This window comes from Girardinichthys multiradiatus, chromosome 15 (assembly GCF_021462225.1).
Source record: "Girardinichthys multiradiatus isolate DD_20200921_A chromosome 15, DD_fGirMul_XY1, whole genome shotgun sequence".
Lineage (NCBI taxonomy): Eukaryota > Metazoa > Chordata > Actinopteri > Cyprinodontiformes > Goodeidae > Girardinichthys > Girardinichthys multiradiatus.
Genome location: NC_061808.1, coordinates 7,118,077 through 7,132,851, shown reverse-complemented (window position 1 = coordinate 7,132,851; position 14,775 = coordinate 7,118,077). Strand labels below are relative to the sequence as shown.

Below are 14,775 nucleotides of genomic sequence, written 5' to 3'. Positions count from 1 at the left end.
TGTCAATATAGACTTATGCATTTAAAGAAAAGGTGAAATGAGAACTCATTATGACAGCCTGTGTTTTTTTCTAATATTTTGACGTGGATATTTTCTACTTCAAATGATAGTATTTTCAACTTATTTACTAAACAATAAAAGTGAGGAAATAACCTTTCAAAAATTTCTCTAAAATGTAATTTAAAAGAAATGAATTAGGCCACATTTTCTCCTAACTGAAATGTCTGAAATCATGTCGACGTTATTCAAAGAAGAAAGCATTTTATTGTGTTTAAACCTCTAATATTTAGTTTAGTAAGCTACTCACTGTTAAAGAGGGAATGTCACACCAAGGTGAGATCCAAGGAGCTGTCTAAGACAGTAGCAGCTCACGAGTCTGTTAACAGATTTAATATGCTCTCAAAATAAGTTGAAATCAGCACTTCCACTATACAGGAACTAATCCGAATTACTAAGAAACCAGAACAGAGGACATAAACCAGAATACTGACGCCAGGCAAATATTTATAAACCAACTGAGAAACAGAACTGTAATTGTCCTGGTTTGGGGATGTTTTGTCTCGGTTTGACCTGGTAAGCTCAACATGATAAAATCCACCATATGTTAGAGGCTGCTTGAGCACACCAGCTGAACTCTGCTTCCCCCACAACATGACCCACCATGCATTCTTCACAGAAAGAGACGTATTTGCCCCTATCCATGCTGGGCAGAGGATCAGGTCTTGGTCGTGTCTTCATTCAGAGGCTTTTTCAGATCCAGTCTAAGACAGCCCGCTACAGGAGATCCTTTCTCCCCACAGCCATCAGCATCTAGAACGGGTCTATAATATGAGCTACAATAACATTTAATTTCCCTTTGGGATTAATAAGGTACTTTTGAATTGAATTGAATTAGTACATTCTAAAAGAAAAAATGACTTGTCCCCAATACAGCCCTTACCACTCATTTTGGAAATTATTATTTATCTATTCCCTGTATCTCCAAAACATACTGGGATTATACAGCTAGACAACCTAAAATCTATGAGAGCTTCTCTTCCTTCCTAGGTTTAATACAATAAAGACTTTTAAAACCTGAATTCATCTTTAAACTTACATACACATACACACCACAAAATGACATCTTGTACAATTCTGTTCTCCAGTTGTGTAAAAAGTGGTTTTAAAGTCTGTGTTCAATATTTCTGTTTAGGCCAAACGTAAGAAAATCCTCATTCATTCAAACTATCACAAATTTAAGTTCTATTATGGTGCAGTTCATGTTAGAAGTAAATTCTGCCATTAATTGTTCTTGCTTACTACTCATATGCCTTGCCTAGTAACCAATCATTTTCCTTTAACCGCAAAATAAATTTTCCAAGCTCTCTGTACAGCATGTTGGTACATGTTGACATATTTCAAACTGAGTTTTTCCAGGAATATATAACGTTGTTTTTCCAACACTTCACAGGCGTACAACCTTAAAAAGCATCACAGTATTATCAAACAACTCTAGTTTTACAGTTAAAGGCAAATCAAATTCTCAACATTTACTCAAGAATCCAAACACTGCCTTATGTCCTTGTTTTAAAATAGATCTCTGATAATTAAAATATTGAACAATCTCCAGTTTCTCTCCTTTGAAAAATATTTGATGTTTTTTTGTCAATTTTTTCAACATCCAAAAATGGTAACTTTAATTTTATCACTTACTGTGTTGTTTCCGTTTCAACAAAATTCAATTTAACAATTTTAATTTGCAAACCCTTTTATGTTAAATCTATGATTATTATTATCATCTGCATACAACCATGATACTGATATCATTTTAAATTTCCATGCCTTCAAGCTGAACAAATTTACACCCATTAGGTGACAAACATTGATTTAAATTACAGGGCGGATAAGCTTTTACTTTGTCATACACCTACAGATGTTTTAGAAAATCTGACCTAGAACCATTAACAAAAACACACAAATACATATTATATCTGCTTATAAACCCTTAATGACCTATAGGAATCTACCATTTATGCCAAATTTTACTGACTTAATCTGCTTTTTGCTTTCTTTTATTTCATAGTGAAAAAGACTACAAATATGCAGCAATGTTTACTCAGAAGCAAAAAATAATAATTATTGGAAAAAGGAAATATTGCATGTCTTTACTGCATTGTTTAACTAGGATCAATTTGAAATGAATCTTCTTGGACTGAATTTACATTTTTTTTTTCTGTAAAGTGCTTTGCGAAGACGTGTTGTGAATTGCCGTTATATAAATAAACTTAACATTGAACTAAATTGTAGTTCAGGTAAAAATAAATTATAAAACATTTTGAGTTTTTAATCAAAATAAGGAGAGAACAGATTTTTGTGGCCAGCGAGCACAATTGACTTGATGATTTGGCCCTTGGTAAAAGTTTGGCCACCACTGAGTTGAGAGCTGTCTCCACCACCTGCCTGAAAACCACTATGTTGGAAAAAAGAGTTGCAGTAGAAGCAGTTAAGATTGGAATCAAATTACAAAGCTATTGTTGCTACAAACAAAACGTTTAGAAATGCAAAAATCAGCTAAGAAATATCCAAGTGTGACATTAACAGTGATACTTTATTGAATTCTGTTTGTTGGTGTTTGTTTAGCTCCCATCTAAGAAAATGTCAGAAAATGTCAGAAAATGTCAGTGTATTGTGAACTTAACAAAGTCCCACAGAGTATTTAAAAAAAAAGACTGGCTGTTGTTTTACAAAAACATTTACAACAAAAAAAAAAAAAACATGGAGTCTAATGTTCGTTTTGCTCATCAGTTAATAAACAGAGAATATCTCTGGAAGAAGACCTGGTTGTTTTGGAAATTTCTTGATATTCTCTGTCAGTCTAAATTTGTGATGCTATAGAAAACCACAGAGCGGTCCTGTAATACAATAACCTGTCTAAATAAGGGTGAGTTGATTACAAAAATCCAGTAATGTTCTGTGCGGGCCTCCTCCTATCAAAGTCATCAGTGTCTCTGTATGAAATTTCATATCAGTGTGTGTTAGTGTCCACTACCTCCAGCAGTGCTGAATAATTCACCAGCAGAAAGAAAATGTTACTTTTCTACCTGGTTTTATATAATGTTTTCTGACACCTCTGGAAATGTTGAGCATGTGTTCAGGTGAAGGGTGAGTCACTTTGAAGTCAGATTTCTCCTTTTTTTTTCTCTTTCCCAGTTAGAGGCAAAGTGGGTGGGAGTTAAGTGGCATGTTTTCAGAGATATTGATTTCTCCCTGCACTGAGCATAACCTCACAAGTTTATTTTCCATCATGTGTGAATGTGAGTAGTGCGTGTCTCTGGTCATTAATGGATCCCTATGTATAGACTGCAGCCTGTCATGCTGAATGAAAGTTAGGAAATGTGGGTAAAACCACACGATTCAGTTTACCAGATGAATAATTGAAGAAGACACTCCAACGTGTCAGCGTTGTCTCAGTTGGATCTGCCGTGCATATTTATTTCCCATCAGCTGCTGAAAATACTCCTGCTGAGGCACATTTTTCATTAGTATACACACCACTGCTACACATTGTGTGGCACAAAAGTGCCCTGTAATAAACAAAGCAGTTTTGAATGGAGGATGCAGCTTTAAAGCCTTCTATGTTTGTGGCAGGAGATGGTATTGTGGATCTGTGCCAAGCTGAGCACCACTGAAGGTCAAACAAATAGATCGCGTGAAGTGAGCTGAAGTGAAAGTAATTTTACCAATGGCTCAGTGATCTCTGATGACATCTTGAAACAATGTAGTTGTACAGAACCACAGACATCAACATACTGGAGATTATGTTCAAACTCGCTCTGAAGTTTTGTGACATGAAGATAGTTGGTATTTTGTATAAACTGTAGGGTTGTCACTATACAAGAATTTCAAACACGATACTGATACAAAAAAAAAACGAAACTCAATAACATTTTAAACCACAGCAAAAGGCACAGGGTTCTTTCTGGTTAAGAACAAAAATATGATTAATTAAAACATGACAATATTTTTACTTCCTTAAATAAAACCAATGAGAAGGGGACAATTCATTCCTTGTTTAGAAAAAATTTATAATTTAAAAGTGTCACATCCCAAAACAGTAACACTTACTATAAGTGTTTATATCTTTTATGGAAGTCAGTGCATTTGATTCACTCATGTATTTATTTTATTTTATTATTATAATGGATTATCTTTAGTGTGTCACTGTGTGCTTTCATTTGCCTGTCAATTTGATGTTGATAAAAATAAATGTTACTACTGAGGGACAAATAAAGGATCATTTTAAGCTAAAATAAATAGTTTCTTAAAACAAACAATAATCTGATCCTTGCAGATGTTTTCAGCAGCAGCCCTGTACAATTTGTGTCTTTCTGGTAATTTTGCAGAATATTTTCTTTAGTGATCAACTATAGCAGTAGTGTAGGTTGCTATGGGTTCCTATTCTTTTGTGCTCTAATTGTCATCTTCAGTCTGGCTCCACCATAACCTGTGCAATCATTAGCCTCTACTGCTTTTACAACTAAACAGAGGGGTAATGGAGGGAGGTGCACTGGTTTGTTTTGATGCCTCACTTTTTAGTAGGCACAACATCATTGGGCTGTCCTTGTCCGTAAAGCTGATATTTAAACAGATAACTTTAGCTTATGTTGTCTGCGAGGTTTCCTACTTCACTGTTGCAATTACAGGAGCTCCACTGACCTTTTTAAGTTACCCTTGAACATTAATGTTGTAGCGTGAGCTTGTAGCATTAGCTCAGCTACCATGTGGCGTTTGGCATTTTGGATTTTTCCTTTCCGTCTGCCTTTTGGGAAAATACCTCGCACAATGTACTATTTTTTGTAAAGGTAAACAGAAAGGTTGGCTTCAGTCACCAAATCAGTCCTTATTATAATATTTATTATAAATGAAATGTTCAAATTTAAGATCTGCCCCAACAACAGATATATGTATAAACTGTAGGGCAAAACTGTGAAAACATAAGAGAACCACAGGTAAACCAGCAATATGAAAGTAAAATGCTCTGCTGGCAGAATATAATAAAGAAAAAAAAGTAGGATTTACTTTTTTTAACACACTCACCATCACACTGGTGTAGTTCAATGCTGGCCCACTGAAGCCTGAGGGTCCACAGGGAGGGTGTTAATGGTCTGTCACAGTACACACACAACCAAGCACTCCTTAATAGTGTGTGTGACTCAGAGAGGCATTACTCATCAGGATCAAGAGGCTGGATAACAGGTAAACTGAAAGGACTGAAAGAAAACCCAAAAAACATCTCACATCACATAAAAATATTTCATTAAATGGAAGCATACAGAACTATTACTTAGCATTAACCCAAATGACGTCAGCTTCAGTATGAACTAAGATGTGTATCTTAAACATGCTGCTGCTCTGAAAATAGCAGATTCTTGTGCAGCCTTTTGGTCTAGGAGCTTTTAAACAGCCATTTAAAAAGAAAATAATTTCTCTGTCATTGTTTGTCTGATTATACACCCAACACCTCAAAGAACATCTGCTGATAACACTGAAAAAAACGCTCTGTGATTTTGGAAATGCCATCACCAACTGAGCTCTGTGCTCAGCAAGGGGAAAAAAGTGAAAATATAGATGTGACGCTCCAAGGTTTTTATTTCATGACTTTGAGGGGATTTTTCTGTCTTCGGCTCTCTGCACGAGCGAGGGCGATTTTGACCCTGAAAGGTTATGGCTGATTGGTTAACACCAGAAAGCTTTTACCTGTTTTGTGCAGGAATGTCTGCAATACGACAACATGTCTTGTTCAGTCCACTCGGATGAGACGGGAGACTTCTAAATTCCTTTTAGATGTGCCTAAGGCCAAATAGGCTCTTGTTACTTGGATACACTGCCAGCTGCTCCGCTGAATTAAAGGAAAACATTCAAACTAAAGGATTGGAAGGGTATACGTGCCAAAAAGCGAAGTGATAAATAATTACAGTGCTGCAGCGATGAAGTTTCAATTAATAAGACTTTTAAGAAATTGATGCTTATCTGCCAGAGCTGTATTTTAAATGTTATCAGCTATCTGAGACAACAATTTTCCCACTTCATGTAAATCATTGCAATTTCTAAAGGCTACAAGCACCTTTAAGATGTGAACTGATTTATGAAGGCTTTTTAATTAGGCCTCCTAAACTGGGCACCAGGTTCTGCCTCATATATTGCATAACTCCTTGCAGTGGATTTCTCTAAAGCCTAAAACCAGGTCATGTGTTTTTTGCTCACAGGAAAAAAAGTGTTTGTGAATTTTACCTTGGAAAGCTGGTCCTCAGGGCACCAGGATTCATAGCATACATGTAATTTATGTTGGGGTGAGACTACAAATAACTTTAATCGATAAATCATGACATAACCATTCACAACTAAAAATAATCCTGGTGCCAACTTTTTTTTTAAAACAGCTATAAAGACTTCTCTTTGAAATCAATCCAAGTTTTCTATTGATTTTGTTATTTTTTGTTGCAAATTTGCTATATTATAAATATTAAATCATTGAATGAAAACAGGCTGAAAACAAGCTTTCCCCTGAACATCAGTGTTCATTTCGATTTTTCTGTTTTTATTCTGTTTTCAACCAAATTCCCTCATCAAAGATGTGTACTTGTAAATTATGTTGTACAGCTGCTGCAAAAGGTTTGAGCTGTATGTGAAAATAGTGAATGGATTTTATGAAACTGTTAAACACTGGGAAGTTGTTGTGAAGTTGTGTATTACCAAGTCATATTGGTATTGCAACAGTCACCAAGATTATCACATGTTTTGCAAATATCATGCAGCCCTTCTCTGGATAGCATTTTTAAAGTTTTCTGATGACAGTCAAGCTTTAAACTGTTTATTGTTTGAGAAGGTTTGAACGATTTTAATTTCAGTTTCTTGCACATCCTCAGAAAAAAAAAAAATTAGAATTATTTTCGATTGTGTGTTTGTGACTCCTTTGTTTTATTACCCTTATGAACCTTGTTGAAGCACCCTCCCAAGGGGTGTTCTGCGAATTCCCAAGACATTATAATAAATCACACGGAGACAGCTGTATGTTATTCAAATACCTGGACCAGGGAAGCTCTCGCATGTGGTAACACAACACACACCGAGACGACTTCAGAACTTCTCACCGGGGCCATTGTTTTTATTGAAACACACATGAAAATAGGCAGCGCCCTATCCACAGTTTTTTTCATACATATGATTTCAGACAGACTCTTCCGGCTTACCATATTTGGACAGCTATTGTCCTGCACCTGGAGAAGGGAGTACTTGGCTAGTTAATCCTCCCACATTCTTTTCCCACCATTCTTCATTATTTCTCTACTTCACACTCAAGGCCAAGTTTGTGCAACAACACATCTGCAGGCCACAATGTCTTATATTCACACACAGGTTATACATTTTATAACACACTGGTTATGGACATAATAATTAATGCACACACATAATATATCTCCACAACCTATATGAGGTTGGCCATGAAGGCAGCAGGCAAAGAAGGTAATCCCAAATATGCTTATTCTCCAGAGTACTGTCCAGCTTGTGCTAGGGCAATCTAAGGAGTTTTCAATAAGTGTGATTTGATTCATTTGAAAGGGACAGGGCAATTTAATAAAACACATGACAATTCATGTGGTAAAGAAGCCGGAATTAGCCAAAAGACTATTTTAAATCTGCAGTCCCCCAGCCATGAATGTTTAAAAAGCAATCAAATCCAATAATATAAGTAGGACACAGACACAAAATTAGTAAGGACATGAGATTAGACTAAACAAATCCTGACTCAAGATATCAACAAAACATTACTGCTTAGAAAATAAATACTACTTCTTTTAGTGTTGACAGGTGTATGAATAAACAAGCCATTTTTTTTATGCTTAGTGAAAGCCTTGTATGTTGTTATTGTCTGATTTCATCAGGTAGTGAGTTCAGCTCTCAGGCACCTCTCACAGACGCGGCTGACTGGCGAAAGATGTTCTTCCTCAGAGGGATAACAGTCTCCCCTTACAGAGCCTCTATTCACACGCTCACTGTTTTTTCTCTGACTGATGAACTCTGAGAGACGAGCTGTGGATAAATTATGAATTACCCTATTAATCAAGGATAAATTTGCTAATTTGTGAAGGTCAGTCCAGTTTAATTAACCATACTTATTTTGTATATCACGGTGATGGAAGCAACTTGGTTTTTATCCATGACCTTAATGGCTTGCTTGTACAATGTTTTGACTGGTTTCTTTGTTTTATTAGAGGCCTGTGACCTAGTTAAACAATAATTAAGATGTCTAAGGAATCATAGAGTGTAAAAAGGTTATTGTTGCCTCCATTGGTGATTGAACGAAAATGTGTTAAATTCATCAAGAAAACCATTAATCTATAATCATCTTTTCATGCCAAGTTTTAAACTGTTTCATGTTTAGACATTGCTTAAAGTCCACATTAAGGCTGTTCCAAAGCTTCAACCCACAGATAGAAATACATAAAGTTTTTTCTTGTTGTTTTAATCATCTCGGTTTGATATTAACTTATACCTCTTAAGTCATAAACCCCTTCCCTTCTAAGCATAAATAGTGGTTTAATATGATCCATGTACCGAGTCTTGTTAATGACTCTTAGTGCTCTTTTTCAAGCAATACTGTCATCAATAATGAAACCAAGAAATCTGACTTCATCTTTAACTTTCATCTTTTGATGCTCACCTTTTCCCCTAGAAAAGGTAAACCTGAAGACAACAAATTGAAAGAACTTCAGAAAATGTTTTATAGAACTGCACCAGGAGTTGGTCAGAACATGATTCCTAAAGAAGACTACTTAAAAAAGAACTGTGGCAACATTTTAAGAGGCATTTATCATCCTTTTTACAACTTTTCCTTTTAAAATGTGTGTGGACAGGCATCTCAGAACAATTATAGTTAAAAAAAAGCACGAAAGAAAGGGAGCACAATGCAAAAACGTATTTTTGGTCAAGAAAACTATAGTGTTTTGTTTAAAACACATACTGCACATATTCCAGATGATATGCACTGCCTTACCATTTTAGAGGGGTGTGGCTTCAACGGTTGTTTTGTGTCAGAAAATTGCATTTCAAAATTGCTTACCTGCTTAAGAAAACAGAAGAAAAGACCAAACAGTGAAAAGACAAATTGTGCTTTATTTATGTTTCATATCTAAAAACATTTTGGGGGTTTTAGGTCAAAAACTAAATTAATTAACCATTTATATCTAAATCATTTCTCATTAAAGTGTCCTTAATCTTACTTATTTAGTCAAGTTTAGTCAAGTGTTTTGTTTTATATTGTAATCAATGTCAAGAAATATCTTTCTGCTGAAACACACTTGTCTGTGCTTCCCATACAGTCAGCTTTCCAGTATCTGTTTCCACGCTATGTCACTGTTGGATGGATTCATCTTTTGTGTGTGTGGTGGTGTGTATTTCTGAGTGTGCATTATTATTATTCTGATCCAGACCAGCCTGTCACATTAAGCTTTAATACCAGCCCAGAGACCTGTGTTTCAACTCAGCCTGAGCAGGGAATGCTCTCAGCTCTGGTGTTTATGTACAAACGTACGCAGAGTGATAAATATGGAAACTTCCCTCTGTCTCAGTGATGCAGAAATGAACATGCAAATGATTCTCTTCCAGACACACACACACCTGAAGTAGAGGTGTTCCTGTGAAGCTCTGCTACATGTCTTCTGGTATTTAAATGGATCTTGACAGGAGCAAACCTCTCTGGTATTTTCCGCTCCATGTAGTCTGGGTGTTACAAACTTTCATCCACCCCCATTGGGACTTCTCGGCTTTCCGACCTCTGCCTGGCCTGCCCTCCCTTAGACCTCTGAAGATGCTGCTGTTTGGCTGCAAACACTAGAAGAGCTCCCAGCAAATAACACATACACATGCCCAGCTTTTATATACAGAGGTCTGTTTGTCTTTGCCAATTATTACTCAGTTTTTTTTTAATGTTTTTCTTTTTTTTGGTTGGTTTGTTCTTGTTGACTCTAAATAAATGTCACAATATTTTAAGTGTTTGTAGCCAGTTTGTACCGTTCCTTCATCACCACTCAATAAATTTACACTAATGAACTAATGAACTAATGTGAGAGTGATGCAGCTTGTGCATCAACGTGAACCTTTGTGCAGACGAAATCCAATTAAGCTTATTCCACCTACCGACAGCCTTCAAAATCTAAACTCACAACTGATTTAAGTTTGTCTGTAGTTCGGTTTATAAATGAACTGGTTAGGTTTAAGAAAAACAGTTTGGGTGAAATCCCAAACCAGACATCAGTGTCTGGTTTGGGATTTCTCAGGTGGAGTGGTGTAGTGATGGCTCTAAAGTCTCAAATAAGTTCTTTCCAAATGATTTGTTTGTCGGCGTCGGCCATTTTGGGTTTTTTTGTTCGTTTACTTTTTCTCTGTTAAGTGTTGTTCTATTCCTTTCTGATTAGTAGTTACTTCTGTTAAGTTATCACTTTCTAAATTCTGGTGTTCATGTGTTTCCCTTCAGATCTAGTTTATTCCCCCTGGTTTTGTTGTTTAGTATAGTTTTCTTTTGGTTAGTCCCATGTTTATGTTGTCTGTCTGTCAGGTCTCATTAGTTGCAGTCTGTCGCTTGGTGTTCTGTGTTTGTTTACTTTTCCCAGTTAGGTTTTCCTCATGTCCTCAGATTACTCGTGTTAGTTGTTCACTCTCCAGATTCTTATATTTTATGTTGGGTTATAGTTTTTCTTAGATCTGCTTCCCTGAGTTTGTCATTAGTCTAGTTTCTTTCCAGGTCTCTGTGTTCCCCAGCACCTGTAAACCTCTTGTCAACTCCCCTGTATTCTTCCCGAGTTCCTAGTGCTTCGTTTTCTGTTTTGCCTCCTGTACCTGTTCGCCTTGGATCACCTGCCTGTACTCAGTCCCCTGCCTGCCTGTCTGTAAGTCTTCATCAAACCATTAAAACGTAACACTCACCATGCGGCCTCCTCGCATGTTCTGGTCCTATCTCCAAATCCTCGACCCTGACATAATCTAAAAAACGTTTTATCAGACTGTTTTTGGCTAAAGTTATCTTTGAAGCTTAATTCCTCCACAAACCTTATTTAAAATGCTTCAAATGTTCGTACTGGCAACCCTCAATGTACATAAGGAAACTTGATTAGTGTCTTTTATGGAACAATGGGAGCTATTGTTGGTGCAGATGTTTAACGAATTAGCACTAGAGTTCAGTTTAAATGCAGGGCTATTTGATGAAGGACTATGAGCATGTGTACTGCTAACAGTTAAATTGGTTAAATAAATCATACTGCCCATTTGGGGCGAAGCAGAATATCCTAGAGTCTCTGTGTTCACTGAAGATCAGAATATACAGTGCCTTGCAAAAGTAACTGGTCAACCTCTTGCCACATTTCAGGCTTCAAACATAAAGATATAAAATTCAAATTTTTTGTGAAGGATCAACAACAAATGGGACACAATTGTGAAGTGGAAGGAAATTTATTGGATGTGTCAAACTCTTTTAACAAATAAAAAACTGAAAAGTGGGGCGTGCAATATTATTCGGCCCCTTTACTTTCAGTGCAGCAAACTCCCTCCAGAGGTTCAGTGAGGATCTCTGAATGATCCAATGTTGTCCCAAATGACTGATGATGATAAATAGAATCCACCTGTGTGTAATCAAGTCTCCGTATAAATGCACCTGCTCTATGATAGTCTCAGGGTTCTGTTCAAAGCGCAGAGAGCATCATAAAGACCAAGGAACACACCAGGCAGGTCCGAGATACTGTTGTGGAGACGTTTAAAGCCGGATTTGGATACAAAAAGATTTCCCAAGCTTTAAACATCCCAAGGAGCACTGTGCAAGTAATCATATTGAAATGGAAGGAGTATCAGACCACTGCAAATCTACCAAGACCCAACCGTCCCTCTAAACTTTCATCTTGAACAAGGAGAAGACTGATCAGAGATGCAGCCAAGAGGCCCATGATCACTCTGGATGAACTGCAGAGATCTACAGCTGAGGTGGGAGAGTCTGTCCATAGGACAACAATCAGTCGTACACTGCACAAATCTGGCCTTTATGGAAGAGTGGCAAGAAGAAAGTCATTTCTCAAAGATATCCATAAAAAGTCTCATTTAAAGTTTGCCACAAGCCACCTGGGAGAAACAGCAAACATGTGGAAGAAGGTGCTCTGGTCAGATGAACCAAAATCAAACTGTTTGGCCACAATGCAAAACAATATGTTTGACGTAAAAGCAACACAGCTCATCACCCTGAACACACCATCCCCACTGTCAAACATGGCGGTGGCAGCATCATGGTTTGGGCCTGCTTTTTGTCAAGAGGGACAGGGAAGATGGTCAAAATTGATGGGAAGATGGATGGGGCCAAATACAGGACCATTCTGGAAGAAAACCTGTTGGAGTCTGCAAGAGACCTGAGACTGGGATGGAGATTTATCTTCCAACAAGACAATGATCCAAAACATGAAGCCAAATCTACAATGGAATGGTTCACAAATAAACGTATCCAGGTGTTGGAATGGCCAAGTCAAAGTCCAGACCTGAATCCAATCAAGAATCTGTGGAAAGAGCTGAAGACTGCTGTTCACGAACGCTCTCCATCCAACCTCACTGAGCTCCAGCTGTTTTGCAAGAAGAATGGGCAAGAATTCAGTCTCTCAATGTGCAAAACTGATACATACATACACCGAGCAACTTTCAGCTGTAATTGCAGCAAAGGGTGGCGCTACAAATTATTAACACAAGGGGGCTGAATAATATTGCACGCCCCACTTTTCAGCTTTTTATTTGTTAAAAAAGTTTGACACATCCAATAAATTTCATTCCACTTCATGATTGTGTCCCACTTGTTGTTGATTCTTCACAAAAATTAGAATTTATATCTTTATGTTTGAAGCCTTAAATGTGGCAAGAGGTTGACCAGTTCAAGGGGGCCGAGTACTTTCGCAAGGCACTGTAATACTTTAAACAGCTTTTATTGTCCATGAAGCAAACAGTCACCGGTAATCAAAATCAAACAAGTCTCAAAACTAACCCATAAAGCTACTTTTATCTGAAGCAGACATTACACCTTTCTAATTAGTTATTTTCGATTGCCAGATTAGGAGTTTTATAATCAGATGGTTATATTAAAGAAAAAAAAAAGAGCTTGGAAAAGGCAAAGGAAGGAATGTTACACACCTCCATACAACCTGCCAACATACCAGAATCCATTCAGGACAAAGAAAGCGCCTGTTAGGATCTGATTCGGACTGTAACATTAGTTGCTCACTGGATTGGTGATGTGTGTCTTCCTCAGAGACAAAGGTGAACACAAGGCTGCCTTTTACATTTAGTCCACAGAGGTCGCTTTTACATAGATACTGTAAGTGTCTAGCTTGGATGTCTGGAGGTTCTCTGCTTCAAATGCAGAACCAGGTGATTTATACATTTCTTAGTTCGTGCCTAAAAAAAAGTTCTTAATGACTTGTCTGAAGCAATAGGAACAATCAACCAATGAAAAGCTGGCTTTTGGGCAACATAGGAGTTGTATCACATTATCCATCTAATGAGTTAAAAAATTAGTCTAATGTTGTACTAGTAGAACTTGGAAATGGAAATTTCCCAGTTCAGACAAGCGGGAAACTTGAGCACTATCACCTTGGTTATGACATTACTTCAACTTTCCAGTTCCAAGGTAAATGGCATGCAGCATGAGGGTGGCCAGACCTAAGATTTCTCCCTCTGTCTAAAAGTTCAGCAATGTGACTAAAAAGAGAAATATTTTACTTTTTTTCAACATAAACTTTTCTGTATATTCAAGGTATCGTAACCACAAGCAATTATTGTACAGGACAAAAGCAGTTGTATAGTCAGGGGTTTGTCATTAGGAACATTCAGCCTTAAACCTTTTGGTAATTAATTATGGATTTGTCTAATTACGAGGAAAAACAATTGGTAACCTCTATTATTAACCTTCCAGAACAGAACAACACGTTCTATGTGTTCTGTAAATTATATTTATTTACTGTTTTGAGGAGAATATCAGCACTTTTAAATATACAAACGTGCCTCTGCAAGCAAATCATATGCAGAAAGCAGGATTTTACCCTCTCAGTAGAATATTCACAAAGGCACATTCTGACACGTGCTCTTTCATTATTTGCTGAAAAGCGTTTTGTCTCACAAGAGATTCAAATGTAGGTGCAGGTGGCTTTCAATAAACAAACTGGTTCTACAACAATTTGGCATGTCAGAAAAACATCACTATATATAAGAGACTTGCTTAATCCTTTGTTTCATGTGAAGAATTTATTCAGACAACTTAAAAACTCAGCAGCCCATTTAAAATGAGTCATTGAAGGAGAAAGGTTAAAAAACAATGCTTGATTTACATTTTACCAGTGCTTTTATGATTAGTTTTTATCTTTGCAACGTGCAACAAATGAGACATACTCTGCAGTACATGTTTAGAGAAAATTACAGAATCTAAGCTGCTTAAATAGCTTGTCAACAGAGAAATGGTATTTGCAGCATAATAAGATATCTGTTTATGTTACTCTGTTCTCTTGTCTGTTTTTTAGAGTTGGATCAGTAGATACAATTGATACCGTACTCTTTCTACCTGACCATCCCAACAGTAGCCATGCAAATGGAGCTTGGATTAGCTTCCTTTTAAAAACACAGTATAGATACCTCTAATTTCCTTGTGATTGTACTTGCTACATGAAACTTAAACACCCCTGCAGTCAATTCATTTTACATTTTCTCAAAGTTTTTATGAGT

The 14,775-nt window shown here is 36.9% G+C and overlaps 1 protein-coding gene across 2 annotated transcripts in view; it reads left to right on the top strand.

Annotated features, from left to right (window-relative positions):
* Positions 1 to 14,775, top strand: part of LOC124881887 (exostosin-1) — a 381,563-nt gene that overhangs the window by 271,053 nt on the left and 95,735 nt on the right. The window lies entirely within an intron of this gene.